A 16,137-nucleotide genomic window follows, 5' to 3' on the forward strand; every position below is an offset into this window, starting at 1 on the left:
GGTATTGCTGTTCTTAAGGGGTGTTGGGATCCATTGGTATGGTTAGTCTTGGGCCCTCTGTTTTGGACCCGGGGCGGCCCATGCCGCGACAGGTACTTCAATGTTCTATGGAGTATGGGGATGGGGGGTGTTGGCAGCAGGGTTTGGGGACAGGACATGTGGGCGCAGTGATGACTGGGAAAAGTAGACCTATTGGGGTAGTTTCTGTTGATGTTGGGAGGGTCTGGGAAGGGCGGGGGGGGTAATGCACGTGCTGATTGTTATTGACCTGAAGACGATACGAGGTGGGTGGAAGTGGCACAGGAGGCATACTTATTGGACCTCGATTGACTATGGCTGATTTGACTCATAGACTCCCCGGCGAGTCCCTACGGATCATCACTTGGAATGTCAGGGGGATGCTAGATGCCGTTAAAAGGGGGTCTGTTTTGCGTTGGGGGAAGAGGGAGGCAGCGGATGTACTCTTGCTCCAAGAAACTCACATGTTGGGCACTAAAGTACTTAGTTTACAGAGGTTTGGATACCATCAAGTCTTTCATGCTGGGTTCGCCAGGGGCTCTAGAGGTGTTGCTATTCTGGTGCACCGCAGGGTGGCCTACGTCCATGAGAAGCAGTGGGTGGATCCTCAAGGCCGCTATGTCTTTATTAGTGGGATGTTGGGCACAGAGCCGATAGTTTTTGGAAGTGTGTATGCTCCCCCCCCCTACAGTGGGCCCTGTCCGAGAAATTGTTTAAGGTGTGGGAGGATATCCCGGAGTCCTTGGCGGTGATTGGAGGGGACTGGAATGAGGTGATGGATGTGTGTGTGGACCGTCAGAGGCGACAGGGGGTGCTTGCTGGCCCTTCCCCTAATTCCCCTACCCGGCTACAGGCCACGGCTGAGGGACTAGGATGGGTGGATGTGTGGCGACATTTGCATCCAACGGTGCGCGAATACACATATGTCTCTGCGGTGTACGGCTCGTTCTCGAGACTGGACTATATGTCTGTGCCTGGAATGTATCTGCACAGGGTGCGCGAGGCTGCGATACGTCCGAGGGGGCTCTCAGACCACTCCCCAGTGTCAGTCACGATAAAACTGCTAACGAAGCGACAACCCTTCAGGTGGAGGATGTCGTCGTGGCACCTACAGCAGCCCACCTATGTCCAACATCTACGAGAAGCCGTCGCACATTACTGGAGGGAAAATCTAGTGGGTGATATGGATGTTGAGGTGGTTTGGGAGGCCATGAAACCTACTATACGGGGGGTGGATATTGCATGGTGTGCCGAGGCCCGCCGTAGACGACGAGAATCGACCGCTACAGCTGCCAGACTCGTAGAGGACCTAGAACACCGTAGTAGGGGAGGAGGAGATGAGGTGGCGCTACGGTTGCTCCTCCAAGCACAACAGTCGTACGCCTCTATCTTGATGGACGAGGCTAAACTGGCGTGGCTGGCCACGCGGAGCAGAATATACCAATGGGGAGATAAATCCAGTACCATGCTCCATAGGCTATGTCAGCGCCGTCTCCAACCGGTTACGTTGCCGGGCCTCACTGATGACAGCGGAGTGACGATTACGGACCCAGCTGCGCTTACAGCGAGTTTTGCTGATTATTTCCAGTCACAATATGCCCTACAAGATAATCTCCACGCAGACGATATAGCTAAATTTATTGACGACTTGCCGCCCCGGGCGGTGTCTGACGAGGCCAGGAAGGAACTTGAAGCTCCCCTTACGGCCGAGGAACTTGGGGAGGCGCTGGGTCAACTTAATGCGGGGAAGGCACCGGGTCCAAATGGCTACCCCTGTGAGTTTTTTAAGAAATTCCAGCTCCTCCTGGGATCCCATTATCGAAGTACACTGGAGGTTGCACGAGAGCGGGGCAGATTGCCTCCGGACTGGCGGCACGCCGAGATCGTGGTCTTCCAGAAACCTGGTAAACCCCCAGACAGGCACGACTCGTATCGCCCCATCTCATTGCTTAATGTGGAAGCCAAAATACTGGCAAAGGCACTAGCGAACCGCTTACTCCCATATATGGTGGAGCTGGTTCATCCGGACCAGGCAGGTTTCATGCCACACCGTGCGACACGGCACAACATCCGACGTGCGCAGGCGGCGGTTGACGCGATGGGGACACTGGGGGACAGAGCGGCTTTGCTCTTAGCAGACATCCATAAGGCGTTTGACTCTGTTAGCTGGGCGTACCTTTTTGCACTCCTGTCCCGCCTCAACCTAGGCCCAGTGTATCTGTCCTATATTTCATTGCTCTATACTGATATCACGGCGGCTGTCAGGGTCGCTGGGGCCACTTCGGAGGTGTTCTCCATTGGACGGGGGACCCGTCAGGGGTGCCCCTTGTCCCCGTACCTGTTTGCTCTGGCCATGGAGCCTCTGGCTTCCTGGGTGCGCATAGATGCCCGGCTTCGGGGTTTTGTCTGGTCCGAGACCCTTTTCGACAGGATTGCCTTATACGCGGACGACGTCCTCTTCTTTCTCACGGATTTGCGTCGCTCGGGGCCCCGAGTGTTAGAAATCATGCGCATATTTGGAGAGGTCTCGGGTCTCTGCTTGAATTTAGGCAAGTCCACCCTTTGGGTACTGGGAGGCGCGGCGGAAATAGACCCCTGGGCGATGGACTTGCAGCATGCCACTGAAGGTCTGAAATATTTAGGGGTGTTCCTTTCCGAATCCACCCATGTTACGTGGGAGCGCAATATTGTACCCGTGTGGGACAAAGTTCAAGAGGATGTCAAGACCTGGTCCCGAATGCCCCTCACCATCTTTGGTAGGTCAGCGATATTTAAGATGGTAGCTCTTCCGCGTCTTTTGTACCAACTACAGAATTACCCTCATCCTATTCCTCCCCAGTGGTTTCGGCAGGCTAATTCTGCCTTGAGTCGCTTTCTGTGGGTTGGAGGCGCGGCTCGAGTGGCACTAAAGACATGTTTCCTTTCCACGTATTGTGGTGGCTTGGCCACCCCGGATCTGTTATCTTATTATCAGGCCTCGCAGCTGCTCGTACTCAATGAGTGGTGGTATGGCGACAGAGGGGACCCGACATACGCTTTGGAGTGCTCCTTGATGGGTGATCATACATTACACACGATCCTCTACTCGGCCCGGCTGCGGCGGGGGTTGCCGTGCGTTACGAAAGTGGTCTTTGCGGTGTGGCGACAGGCATTGCGTCGTATGGGTTGGTGGGGTAGGCTAACAGCTGAGACACCGCTATGGCACAATGGACGCCTACCCGAACTGATGACGCTCTCCGGGTTTGATGGCTGGGACGCCATAGGTATATCAATGTTGGGACATGTCATGTCCGGTACTACTCTTAAGTCCTTTCAGGAACTCAGCACGGAGTTCAATATGCCCCAAACTCAGTTCTTTCGTTACTTACAATTTCGGCATGCACTTGCACCAAGCATTGCGGACCTGGACTCACTCCCGGAGTTTAGCCCCATTGAAGCGAAGGTGTTCATGGGAGACCTTGGTACTAAGAAGATCTCTCGCATCTACCAGTCGATGGTGACCCACTGCTCATCCACCCTGCTCCCTCTGAAAGCGGCCTGGGAGGTTGACGTTGGTCCTCTTGATGAGGATGACTGGAGGGAAGCCCTAGAGTCCCCGCGCGGAACTGCAATAGCGATGCGGCTTCGCCTGATTCAATTCAAATATCTCCATAGATCTTATTATACCCGAGAGCGACTCTGGAGGGCGGGACTGATTAGCTCCCCGGAATGTCTGCGGTGCGGAGCGGCTGTGGGTACGCTGCTACATACTGTGTGGTCATGCCCTCGACTGATTGGATTCTGGAGGGGCGTATGGAATTGCTTGTCTGAGGTTTTGGGTTGGGACCTCCCACGCACTCACCGTCTGGGCTTACTCCACGTGCTTGAAGGAGTTGGTGGGAACATATACAAGCGCCACCTGTTGCTACTAGGACTGGTGGTGGCCAAGAGAGACCTGGCCAGAGCATGGAAAGGAGTCCGAGCCCCCCCCCTGTGTGCATGGAAGGCTGCCCTGGATTATTATATGGGACTGGAGCGGCCGATTTTTGAAGCGAGAGGCTGCCCCCGTAAACATTTTAAGATCTGGAAGAGGTGGGCGGAATATAGGGGGTTGCCGCTTGATCCCCCTGCGGCGAATGAGGAGGAGTTCTAGGCAGAGGTTCTGAGAGGGCCTCATTACTGTGTCATACCTCACGACCGTTAACAACTGTGTTTTCATTCTACACGTGCATGGGGTTAGGGTGGGATAAGGGGTGGGTAGTGGGGTAGTTGGGCCTTTGGGGATGTTGGGAGGGATAGGGGTAAAGGGAAGGGTAGCCTACTTTGCTTTATTCTCGATTTACTTAGCATTACAATGACAAACATACAATGTGTTACAATGTTTGGTGGCACTCTCCTGATTGTGGGGAACCACGGCTTTTGCTCTGCCTCCCTTCAATTGAATAATAAAAAATGTTTGTTGTGAAAAAACAAAAGATTGGGTGAAAGAGAGCTAGCGAGTAAAGTCAAATTTCTAATATTCTAACTTTGCAACAGCTCAACTCGATCTTCAGTGACCCAGACTCTGAAGATTATCAGCAAAAGCTAAGATGTGAAGGGGAGAACACAGAGAAACGGTGGGTGGGAGGGGAAAGCAGTCCCACTGGTGTTCTGCTCGCGTTTGCAACATTTCCAGAACATGAGGCAGTCATTGGAAAAAATAGCTGTGTTAAACGAAATGAAATAGACAGAAGCTGAATGACTGCTGTGACAGGGCCAGTCACTATGGGAGGGAATGGCAGATCAAAAGGAGGGTCAAATGGGCACAATTTACCATTCATTCAAAAGTAAGGAATTTAGAGAGGCTCCCGAAACAACCAATGACAAGCGATGAGCAACGCATGCGCTCTGCTTGGCCCAACCTACAAAGATAACAAACTTCCCCAATCCCATTTCGATCCTTCTTTATCCCTTTTTATTTTTAGGGGAAATTAAGGGAGATAGTCCTTACGCTTTTCACAATATTACTCATCAAAAATGTGCTTCTCATGTGCTTCTGTGTATGTATTTGGCATTTAAATAGAATAAACCTAACCAAAAGGCAGCAGGCGGCTGTACAGAGTCATGGATGAGCATAGAGAGTCATGAGTAATAGGAGAGATTGTGGGATTCCCAAAGCAGTAGTATACTGGTATTCCATTGTGAGGCAGTGTTCTTAACACTGTGTTTCATCAATTTTTTAATAAATAACAGAATTTGGGGGGTCATAAAAGATGCTGGGAGCATGGCAACCATCCTAATTATCAAACATTCTACCATACGCTTCAGTCTGAGTCAATTCCCAAATTGAAGATTAAACGGAACACCATTTAATGCAAGATCTGTGCAAATGCTTGCATTGAAACCTCCTTCCAATCTCACACGATTGCGACCTACTTTTCAAAACTGAACCCTGGTTCAATGACACATCTGCGACCTGATGTGAAGTTCTTCTACAGTCCGAATACTCAAACATCTGCAAAAATATATCTGAGAAAAATGGGAGGTGTCATCACCGACATTTACAAAAACTTCTTCCAACTCCTCGCAAACTCAATACAGATAATGCAATAAGAAGCTTGCTGTTTTCATACCATTTACCGCCCTACCGGGCACAACCAGCATTCCCTGTTCAATAAGTGAAATTCCTGCCTAGCACTTTTCAAAGGACACTGCTGATTCCACAACAGACTACTTACACTGACTCAACAAAACTCATTGTAAACACCTTGCACCACTGAATTTAAAGCCATTAAAGAGGAACTCCAAGCACCATGCTACTAGAATTAAATCAATATCAGCAAACGAAACCAGGGGTTAAAGAGCTATACAATTGCTACACACTAGATTATGGCGGTGCTGATATAGGTGCTAATGACCAAGAGCAGAATCTAACAGTTACCTAACTCATATGTTGCTGATTTTATCAACAATTAGAAGGATGAAAGGCTGACTGGATCCTTGTGACATTCAGACTATGTGGGTGAAACACAGATCCCTGGAACAGATGCATTAGTCTACTGAACCACCTAATCCGAAATATGATTAAGTGCAAAATGCTAATTTTTCCAACCTGTGCAGAAGCATAGTGAATTTGATTTTCGTGAATCTGATCAGTTTTCTGTTGTAAATGGTGGGAAGCCTTCAAGCTGTAAGTTCTGCGGTGACTCTAAACATGGTAGAATATGTGAAGCACTGTATGCCACCAAACTGTTTAAACTCAATATGATATTACTGATGAGGATGTGCACACATCACCATTACTAATTGTCCACTGAGGACCCCCCAGGACTGAAAATATGTTATTTTGGTTTAGGACATACTAGACTGAGTCACATAGGCTTTTGGTCATATAAGGTGAACGTTCATCATAGAAAAACATTTACATGGGTAAACTCCCAATCTTAAATGACAGAATAGGAATGGGAAACATTTTAACCCGCAAAAGACATTTGTAAATGTGCAATTTCCTCTCCTGTGGTGCTTATGGTTGGGTCCCAAGTAGTTTCATGCCCTGGAAATACTCACAGATTTACTCACTTCAAGGGTAACAGTAAGTGTGTTTGCAGAGTGGAGATGGCAGGGAACACCTCATATCTGGGGGTGCAGGGAAAGGAGCTCTGCAAGGGGGTAAATCATTTTTTCCACAGAGAGGCCAAAAAAAGTTATATGAAAAATGAAAATTTCTATCACATGGAAAGTCTACATGCGTAAATGTTACACATCTGAGTATTCCTTGGAATGGCATTTATTTCCGGGAAATCTCGTGGGATTCTTTGCGTGATTTCTAAATGTGGGAATTTTGTCCAAATGTAATACGGTCTGACTCTCATTCCTTGGACCTTGTGAATGGGGCTGCATAATTTTTAAAATTGGCACGGGTCCTTTTGCATTGGCCTTTCTCTTCCAAAGTATCCTCCTCCTCCTTCCCACTCAGCATATCAATGTGAATGTACTTTATTATCCTATCTGATGTGGTTCAAGGCATCTAAAATACAGATGTAGCTGTGAGAGAGGACCCTATTTTAATCATCTTAAAGTAAAAAGGGGCTTCTTTTATTTCTTAAATTAGCAAGTTTCTCTACTGACAGCATGTGTCAATAGCACCAAGAAACCCCTTTGGTCAATCAGTACTTTACAAACACGCTTTTTATGTTTTATTGTACGTTCAGGTCTTTCCTGTTATCGATAACATTTATTATTCAAATTGTGAATTTGAATAATTATTTTGTGTAATAATATTAATTACCCGTTATTTATACAGCATTTTTATCTAAAATGATTTACTTAGAAATTATTTTTCCACGATCACTCTCACCCATTGAAAACTAATTTCTCAAAATGTGTACAGAATTTAGGGGCTTATTTACAAGCCCCTATCGCCACAGGGACGTCACTTTTTTGACTTAACGTGGCTTAATGCTGCCTTGTAAATAAGGCAGCCTTTCACGCTATACTTAGCTTGAAAGGAGTGGGCAATGGGTGTTATGATGGGCGTTCCACTGCAACACCCATCGGTTTTGACGCTGCCCCATATTTACAAGGGCAGCGTAAAAATGGGCCAGCGCCAACATGAAGACCAAAAAACCCAGGTCTTAACATAGCGCAATGAGGAGAAATGCTTTATTTCTCCTAGTTTCTGCTGTTTCTATGTGTGCAGCACACAGCAAAACATCATGCATGATTGTTTATGTGCAGGAAGGGACACTTACCTGCATATAAACAATCATTTTTAAAATGACGAGTTTTAACTTCTATGTGTGCTGCACATTTAAGATTGTTTGTGTGCAGGAAGGGACACCTTCCTGCTCATGAACAATCATTCCCACAACGCAAGCATCCTTGCACTATGGTGCAAGGGTGACTGCACTGGCACTAGGCAGCTGTAATTAGCGCCAGTGCAGGGGGAAACGTATTGTTGTAAATACAGTGCAGCCAATGTGGCAGAGCATGGCGGTAAGCCAAGAAGGCTAACACCGCACATCATCACTTACCTTGTAAAAATACCCGTTAGTTTCATGGAAAAAAAAAAAAAACATAAGTAGGTGTTTCAAGTTGGCAGGAAGACCGAGGAGGGCATGGACTATTACAATAACGACTTTATTTTATTTATTTATTTAAGAAGTTTTCTATGGCACTGGCCAGACCCGAAGGAGGGAGAGACATCAAATACAGAGTATAGAATAAAATATAAATATTCATAAGTGTTCAAAAGTTACAATTGTGCTGAACGTCCGAGGTGCGCCAATGAGGTAGAGGTCTAGGTGTACGAGGTGCGCCATGGAGGTACAGTGGTCTAGAGGAAATCTCAATGCATGGACAAAGTTTTAAGCTGAAACTTTCTCCGAGTGGCGGTGAACCAGGCGATGGGTTGGTGAGGGGATGAGGTAGGCAGTGGATGTGCATTGCCAGATGACTGCACGGTGGAGGCTTCTGAGTCACGGATTTCAGTTCGGGAAGGCACGGTTGAGGTAAAGGACTTTTAGGAGACTTTTGAATTTTGCAAAGGAGGGGGTGGTTCTGATGTCAACCGGGATGGAGTTCCAGATTTTGGGTGCGTTTCCTGCAAAGAAGCAGGCTGCGTTTTTTTGTTTGCGTGTTTTCAGGGGAATGAGTAAGAGGGAGTTGGAACTCCTGGGCTTCTAGTCTGGCCAGCTTTCTTAAGTTTAGAAGCTAGGTATTCCGGTTTCCCTGTGTGCAGGGCTTTGTGCGTGAGGCAAGCAGTTCTGAAGCTGGCACGCATTTCCACTGGGAGCCATTTTAGTTCTCTGAGTGCGGGAGATATGTGGTCATATTTTTTACTCCGTTGACCATTCTGCCGCTGCATTGAGGGTTGTTTTGAGTGGCGCTAGGTGGGAGAGAGATGTACCGGAGAGGACTGCGTTCCCATAGTACAGTGTAGACAATACCAGTGATTGGGAAGCTTGTTTGAGGTCTATGGGTGGAATGTGGGGTTTGATTTTATTGAGAAGCTTCAGATTGAGGAAGGCGCTCTTTGCGGAGTTCTTGATGTGGTTGGTCATGGTTAGCTTGTGATCAAGGGTGATTCCAAGTGATTTTTCCAAGTTTGCCAGGAGGAGTTTACCGTTGAGAGCATCGATTGGTTTCAACCATTCAACGATAAGCAGGTTTTCTTCCTTGTTGGAGATAAGGAGGATTTTGTTTTTTCCCCGATTGAGTTGCTGATAGCCATTCTTGAACTTCTCTGAGAGTATTGTTGAGTCTTAGAATGTCATTAATGGAGGAGGTTTCAAATTAGATCAGGGTGTCATCTGCATATAGATGGAAGGGGATCTTGGCTTTTTTCAGAATGGTGGTGAGGGGTTCCATATATATGTTGAACAATTGAGGGGAGAGAACGGATCCTTGAGGGACACCTCTGTTAACGGGGAGAAGGTTGAACATAAAGGATTTGATTTTTACCCTTTAGGAGCGATTTTGAAAGGAGGAGGAGAACCATTGAACGACCACCTCATCTGCACCTACACGGTCTTTGAGAGCCTTGATGAAAAGACTGTGATCCACCGTGTCAAAAGCTGCTGACAGGTTAAGGTGGATGAGTAGGCAGCAATGGTCCAAGTCAAGGGAGTTGAGGATGTCATCCAAGATGTTGAGGATTGCAGTTTTGGTGCTACAGCCTTTTCTAAAGCCTGATTTGTGTTGGTCTAGCAGATTAATATTGTCAATATGTTGGTTCAGTTGTCGGAGAACGCATTTTTCAAGGATTTTGGCTAGGAAGGGAAGATTGGAGACAGGTCTGATATTGTTCAGGTCGTTAGTGTCTAGGTCTGGCTTCTTCAGAAGTGGTGTGACTTGGCGGACTTTGAGGCAATCTGGTATGATGTCGGTTTTTAAGGAGCGGTTTATGATTTCACACCAAAGTCGTGCAAGGGAGAGCTTCAGCTTTTTGGCCATTTTGGAGGTTATAGGGTCGAGGATGTGGGATGAGGGCTTGGAGGAGGACATTAAATTGAGAATCTCAGCTTCAGGGATGGGGTTGAAGGATCTCCAGGTTTTTGTGGGTCGCCCGCTACAGGAAGTTTCGATAGATGGGGGTACAGTTCTTGCCGGCAGGAAGGAGGTTGATGTCAAGTGATAGTTCAATCTTGAGGATTTTGTCGTTAAAGAAGTTGGCGAAGCTGTCACATAAGTCTTTGGAGGCCTGGACATGGGTAGTACATGGCTTGGACGTTTGTTTTTTGATGATGTTAAAGAGTTCTTTTGGTCTGTTTTTAGCCTTGTCCAGCGCGTTGCAGAAAAAGTGGTTTTTGTAATTATTGATATGTTTTTTGTACTTTCTTCTTGCTGTTTTGAGTTCTTCGCAAATGCTGGAGGGGGGATTCTTTCTCCAAAGACGTTCTGTGGCTCTAAGTTGCCTCCTTTCCTCGTTGATGTCCTTGTTAAACCAGGATCTGGAGGGGATGTTCCTGATCTTTTTTAGTTTCATTGGAGCTAGTTGGTCTAAGATGGAGTACATGGTTATGTTGTAGTGGGATGTGAGTTCTGGAGTTGAGAGGCCGTCCGGGGAGATGGGCAGGAGGGTGCTTATTTTTTCTTCTAAGTCATCTGTGTTTATCTGCGTTAAGTTTCTAGACCATGTAGGGGGGCTCTTTGACCGGGAGGATGGGGTCTATAGTAATTGCGTCGTGTTGGGCGATGATGGCATCAAGGATTGCCCCTTTGTTATGAGTTTCTTTTGAGCAGTGCTGGATAAGGTTGTTGGAATGTAATCGCTCGTTCAGGTTTTGTACTGGAGCGCTGTTTTTATAATTCCAGTGGAGGTTGAGGTCACCCAGAATAAGTTTGTTGCTATCTCGGAGAGAGCAGAGGGCAATCAGTTCTGACAGGTGTTCCGTGAACGTGACGGTGTTGCCTGGGGGATGATACAGGAGGTGGCAGTGTAGTAGATTGTTGTTAGTGGTTTTGATGTTGGCAGTTAGGCATTCGAAGGAGTTGTAGTTGAAGGTATCACTGACAGGTTGTTGTTGTGAATGATTGCCAAACCTCCGCATTTTTGTTTTTTTCTATCTTTGTTGATGATAGAGAAACCCGGGGGTACGAGCATATCCAGGATAGGAGGAGAGGAGTGGTTGAGCCAGGTCTCGGTGATGAAGGCTATATCTATGTCAAGGTTAAGGATGGATTCAGCTTGCTTTGTGGCATGTTTCGCGGCATATCTTCAGTTTATGAGCATGCAGTTAGTACGGGGAGTCTCTATTTTCGGTTCAGTTGTTAGAAAAGCAGTAGGGATGTTGATGAGGGAGGCTGGGGGTCTAGGGGGTTTCGGGAAGGAGTGCTCACTTCTGAATCCAGTGATTACCGCAATTGTGGATTGCAGGATGTGAGTGGAGGGGGTGGTGTATGAGGAGGCCAGCTCGATTGCTTCCTCAGAGGACATGGCTCCCATAGTTATATTCGGTCTCGGGGCATGGATTGAGAGAAGGCAAGAGGACTGGCTAGGGAGCGGGGCCTTGGGAAGCCTAGGGTGTGTGGGGATGGGAGAGGTGGGAGTAGAGTGAGTGTTTAAGGGGGGATTATGGAGTGTCGCGAAGTTGGTTAGGATGTGATTCAGGCCCTGTATTATAATGGCGACTTGGCTTTCAATACGGGAGAGCCGGCGGCCCGTCTCTTCTTGAGGGGAGGTGGGTTGCTTCTGGGCAGGGTCTCCTCGGCGAGGAGAAGAACTGACAGTGTTGTGTTGTCTTCTGGTGGTAGTTGTGTTGTCAGTTTGGGTTATGGGATAGGGCGTAGGACGAGGTGGGTTGTGTTGTGGTAGTTGTTTTTTATTGCAGGTGGGTATAGGCCAGTGATTGGGAGACTGGGGGTGTGTATTGAGGTCGCCCGGTAGTGTTTAGGGGGGTTCTGCATAGGGGGTTGTTCCAGAGGATGGACTAGTGCAGGAGGAGGCGCCCTGTGCTTGGTGGTGGAGGAATTGGAGAGGGTTAGAGGTGGAGCGTAGGTGATTGTTATAGCAGGAGGCGGAATAGGGAGGTTGTTCTGTTGGGGGGACTGGTTGCCAGGGAGGAGGGAGGGCTGTGCATGGGTGCTGTTAGTTTGTAGAGAAGGGAAGAGGAAATCAAAAGCCTCAAGGTTGGCATTGTTGGCTTGGATCAGGACTGTGCCGTTGGAGTAGATGGTCACAGAGGTGTTCCCATAGTGTGGCAGGTGGTTGCGGGTAGAGAATGATAGCTTGCAGCTATGGGGAGTCTTGGTGGTTTTGGTAATGTGGAGTTGTGCTCGCAGGGTGGAGCTCCAATTGCCGGGTCTTTCTGTGTGAAATATGAGGTCCATTTTTACTTGCCCTTTGGCGGAGCAGTGATATATGTCAGCAAAAAGGGATTCAGGGAATTGCCTGATCAGTTTGTGTTTGAGGGGTTTTTTCGATTTGGGTGAGAGGTTGGGGGGGAGGGAGATCGAGAAGGAGTTCGGGCTGTGCCGCTTTATGTAGGGTGATGAGAGGGGGTTGGGGAGGTTGTCTTGGTAGAAGGCATCATAACTAAGATGTCGGTGGGGGTAGTTCCTTTTGGGCTAGGTTTGTTCTAGTAGCACAGCAGACGGGGAGGGTAGTGGCTACGGACGGGACTGCTGGGGGTGTCAAATCGCTCTATATGTAATGGGTTGGTTGGCTGCTGAAACGCAGTCTTACGGGGTAGGGAGAGATGGGAGCAGGGGAGCTTGAGTCATCTTAGTTTCTGGAGGGGAGTGGGGCAGTACTGTTATCCGGCTGTAGAGAGAGTTATACGGTCAGAGTCTAAGGGGAAAGCCCCCAGGTGGTCGGGTCTAGTGAATAGAATGGGGAGCAGGATAAGGATGTGGTGGGCTAACGTCCCAGCAGTACTGACATTGCGGGAATTAGTGAGCGTGCCATCGGGACAGTGCCTCGACAGTGGGGTAGCAGGAAGAAGTGGGGCTACGGTATCTACGAGGACAGAGTAGTAACTATGTAGGGGTCCAAGTTGTATTTAAGAGGGGAGGGTTCCCAGGAGCGAGGGGAATGGGAGGCAGTCAGGGTGAGGGGGCTCAGCGGCGCAATCTGGACGCTGTGAGGAACACAAGAAGGTTGTGGAGTATTTTTCAGGTTACCTTAGAGTTAACCCTGCAGATCTTTGGTGGCCTTGGTAGTCTGGGCTCCCTTAGGCAGAGATCCGATAGTTCTCCAATGTAATGAGGCGGCCATTTTTTTTTGTTGGTCAGGCACTGTAGGGCTTTGCCGTAGGTTCAGTCTGGTTGTCTGAGGACTCCATTTCGGCAGAAATAATATCAAGGTGGGGCAAGGCTTTTGAGGGCTCACAACAGGATGGCACATAATTGACTGCAGGCCTAACGGTGTTTTTTTTTTAAGGCTGTCCTGACTATGCAGCCATTTTCGGGTCAGGCAGAATGGAGCCTGTGAGCAGCTTGAGCTCCAATCCCGGATCGTGGTGACCGAGCAAGGGAAGTGTTCGTGGATATCAGGGGTGGGAGGGGGAGTTCTTGTGTGTCCGCTACACAGTGGCAGGAGTTTGCCCAACATGAGTGAAGGGCCATTTTGGGGTCAGGTGAATATAGAGCAAAAGAACAGATTGCGCTCTGTTTCAATCAAAGGAACTTCCTGATGTCTGGGTGCGGGAGGTGGTCCCCTGGGCTCGGGGGAGGTCGAGAGTTTCCTGTGCCCACTTCAGCGTGTCTCTGATTGATTGTAGCCAAGGGTTTTTCTAAGGAGCAGTCCTGACTAGACCTCCATTTTGGGTTCAGATATTGCAGAGCGAGCTACAAGCTCACGCTCCTTTTTCCAGCAGAGACTACAGATGACCCGGTGGGGGAGGGGGAGACGGAGGCGATCCAAGGACATCACGGGGGGGGCATTTGTGTGTCTGCTATGAGATGCCAGAACATATACTTGCATCTGTTTTCTTCAGTCCTGGTTAAGCGGCCATTTTGGGATCAGGAGGTTGAAGAGCAATGGGGTATTTGGAGCTCCATTTCAGCAAAATGGACTAAGTGAAAGGCCAGGGGTGGGAGGCGGTCTCCGGGGCTCGCGGAAGGACGCGACTCACCTGTGGCCACTTCAGTGTGCCTCCAGAGTGGTTGCGGACGAGAGTTTCCTTACGGGCAGTCCTGGCTGAGCCACCATTTTATGGTCAGGCGTTGCGGAGCGACGGACCAGCTCGCGCTCCCTGTTCACAGCAGATTCTTCAGATGGCTAAAAGCAGGGGGCAGCCCATTTCCGGGGCCGACCGTGCTCTTGTCGGTACTCTTGTGGTTCCGAGAAAGGGTGTCCTGAGGTCGAGTGAGGACTGGGAGCCCCCGTTTACCGTTGAAGCATCAGTTTCCATCCAGAAGGGGTTGCAGCGGTGAACCTCGTCTTCTTGAACACGATTCAGGCTTATCCAACTAGGGAGTTGATACAGTAAGTACTCGATTTTCGTTTCAGTGGGCGATGGTGAGGCAACAAGTGTTATTCTTTCAGTGTTGTTGTCCGTTCCAAGGAGCTCGATTTCGGTGCATCACACTGGAGGAAAATATAGATCACATGTTTCATTTATCTTTTCAAACTGTGCATGTTGATTTGATAGATTAAAAAATAAATAATTAACAATGTATCGTAAACTTTGAAGCATATTTTCATGTCATCCAAATCAATGGTTCTTTGATTATTAACATAATTGTTACCATAATTTCATCCATATTTTAACTTTCTTAAATTTCCAATCCTCAAGGTTACTCAAAAACTTCTCAGGAAAGAAAGGACTCTGATGATGCTCAGACTGAATGTTTTTTGTACACCGGACACTTTAGCAAGTCAATCTTCAATCCATCTATAGGTGTTTTCTGTACAGTGTCTAGTACCGCAGTTTCTTTTAAATTCCTATGTGCTGTAAATTACAGGTACTACTAATATCCCATTTAATGATACCCAGGTTACTTAGAAGGATGAATGTTTGAGTTGACCGTGCCAAGATGTAAAGTAATAACATGCAGAGTACAATCAGATGTCAAAAGTAAGCTCTTGTTTTTATTCGCTATCTTGCTGCTTAACTCGCGGAGCCACTTTCAGCTTGATGGAGCAAGGATTCGCATATGAAGCGACTTGCTTGTACGTAGCAACAAGGAGAGAGGTAGGGAGAAGGGAACACTCTTATTCCCCACTGATCATCATTAACAACAACAAAAGAGTGTTCAGAGCTCGTCGGGAAGGACGGGTTTCAGAGCCCAAAGAGAAGAAAGTAGAAACACCCTCTTGGTGTTTATAGAAAGCCCTCACTCGCCGACGTGGTCGGTGACATGCTTCATCATCGGGCCCCACTGGGAGTGGGCGAGTGCCACCCTAGTGTGCTTCAACACCATAGACCTCGGGAGGGGGGGGAGGGGTGATCCACGAGACCCGGTTACCGAGGGCAGACACAAGTACCAAGCGGGTGCTAGATGCTGAGGGGGGTGTGCCAATTGCATCACCACCCCCCTCCCGAGGTCTATGGTGTGATAGCTTCACACCTGTCAAGTGCATTTTAATTTTTGTGTGGTCTCCAAAACTGCGAGAACCTACCATTTTGTTGCACTTCCTTTCGACAGTATTTTTATTTTTACTTTCACGTCCCTTGGTAGGGTGGGCCTTAGCGCGTCCATACCCCCGGGGTTTATTACACTATAGGTACTGACGAATGCCAGGTAAATTAACACCGACATTGGCAGAAACATGTTGACCAGCACATAAATCTTGAGGAAACAAGCCACTCAATTTATCTGGCCGAGTTTTCCCACACATATTTTAATAGGTCCTATTGATTAGGCAATAAAGAATTTTTTGATACAATGAAGGCATTTTTATCTCACCACCTACACTTTCTCTAGTCACTTACACAACCACTTAGCCACTCACGACTTCACATTACCCGCTCCGCAGTAAATCTGGCGTTGAAGCACACTGGGGTGGCACTCGGCCACTCCCAGTGGGGCCCGATGATGAAGCATGTCACCGACCAGGTCGGCGAGTGAGGGCTTTCTATAAACACCAAGAGGGTGTTTCTACTTTCTTCTCTTTGTGCTCTGAAACCAGTCCTTCCAGACGAGCTCTGAACACTCTATTGTTGTTGTTAATAGCGACTTGCTTGTATTCAAGAACCTCAAATAACGTTAACGAAT

General features: G+C 48.1%; 1 protein-coding gene across 4 annotated transcripts in view; it reads right to left on the bottom strand.

The window, feature by feature from the left end:
- TMEM117 (transmembrane protein 117) overlaps positions 1-16,137 on the bottom strand; it is a 2,403,846-nt gene that overhangs the window by 2,332,576 nt on the left and 55,133 nt on the right. For 2 of the 4 annotated variants that reach the window (XM_078655449.1, XM_078655434.1), the window contains exon 1: positions 14,052-14,416. The exons of the other annotated variants lie outside the window; for them this stretch is intronic. The gene's annotated coding sequence lies outside the window, so the exon portion shown is untranslated. Of the gene's footprint in view, positions 1-14,051; positions 14,417-16,137 lie in introns of those variants that run through there. 4 annotated transcript variants of the gene reach the window in all.

This window comes from Lissotriton helveticus, chromosome 1_1, assembly GCF_964261635.1.
Source record: "Lissotriton helveticus chromosome 1_1, aLisHel1.1, whole genome shotgun sequence".
NCBI classification, from domain to species: Eukaryota; Metazoa; Chordata; class Amphibia; order Caudata; family Salamandridae; genus Lissotriton; species Lissotriton helveticus.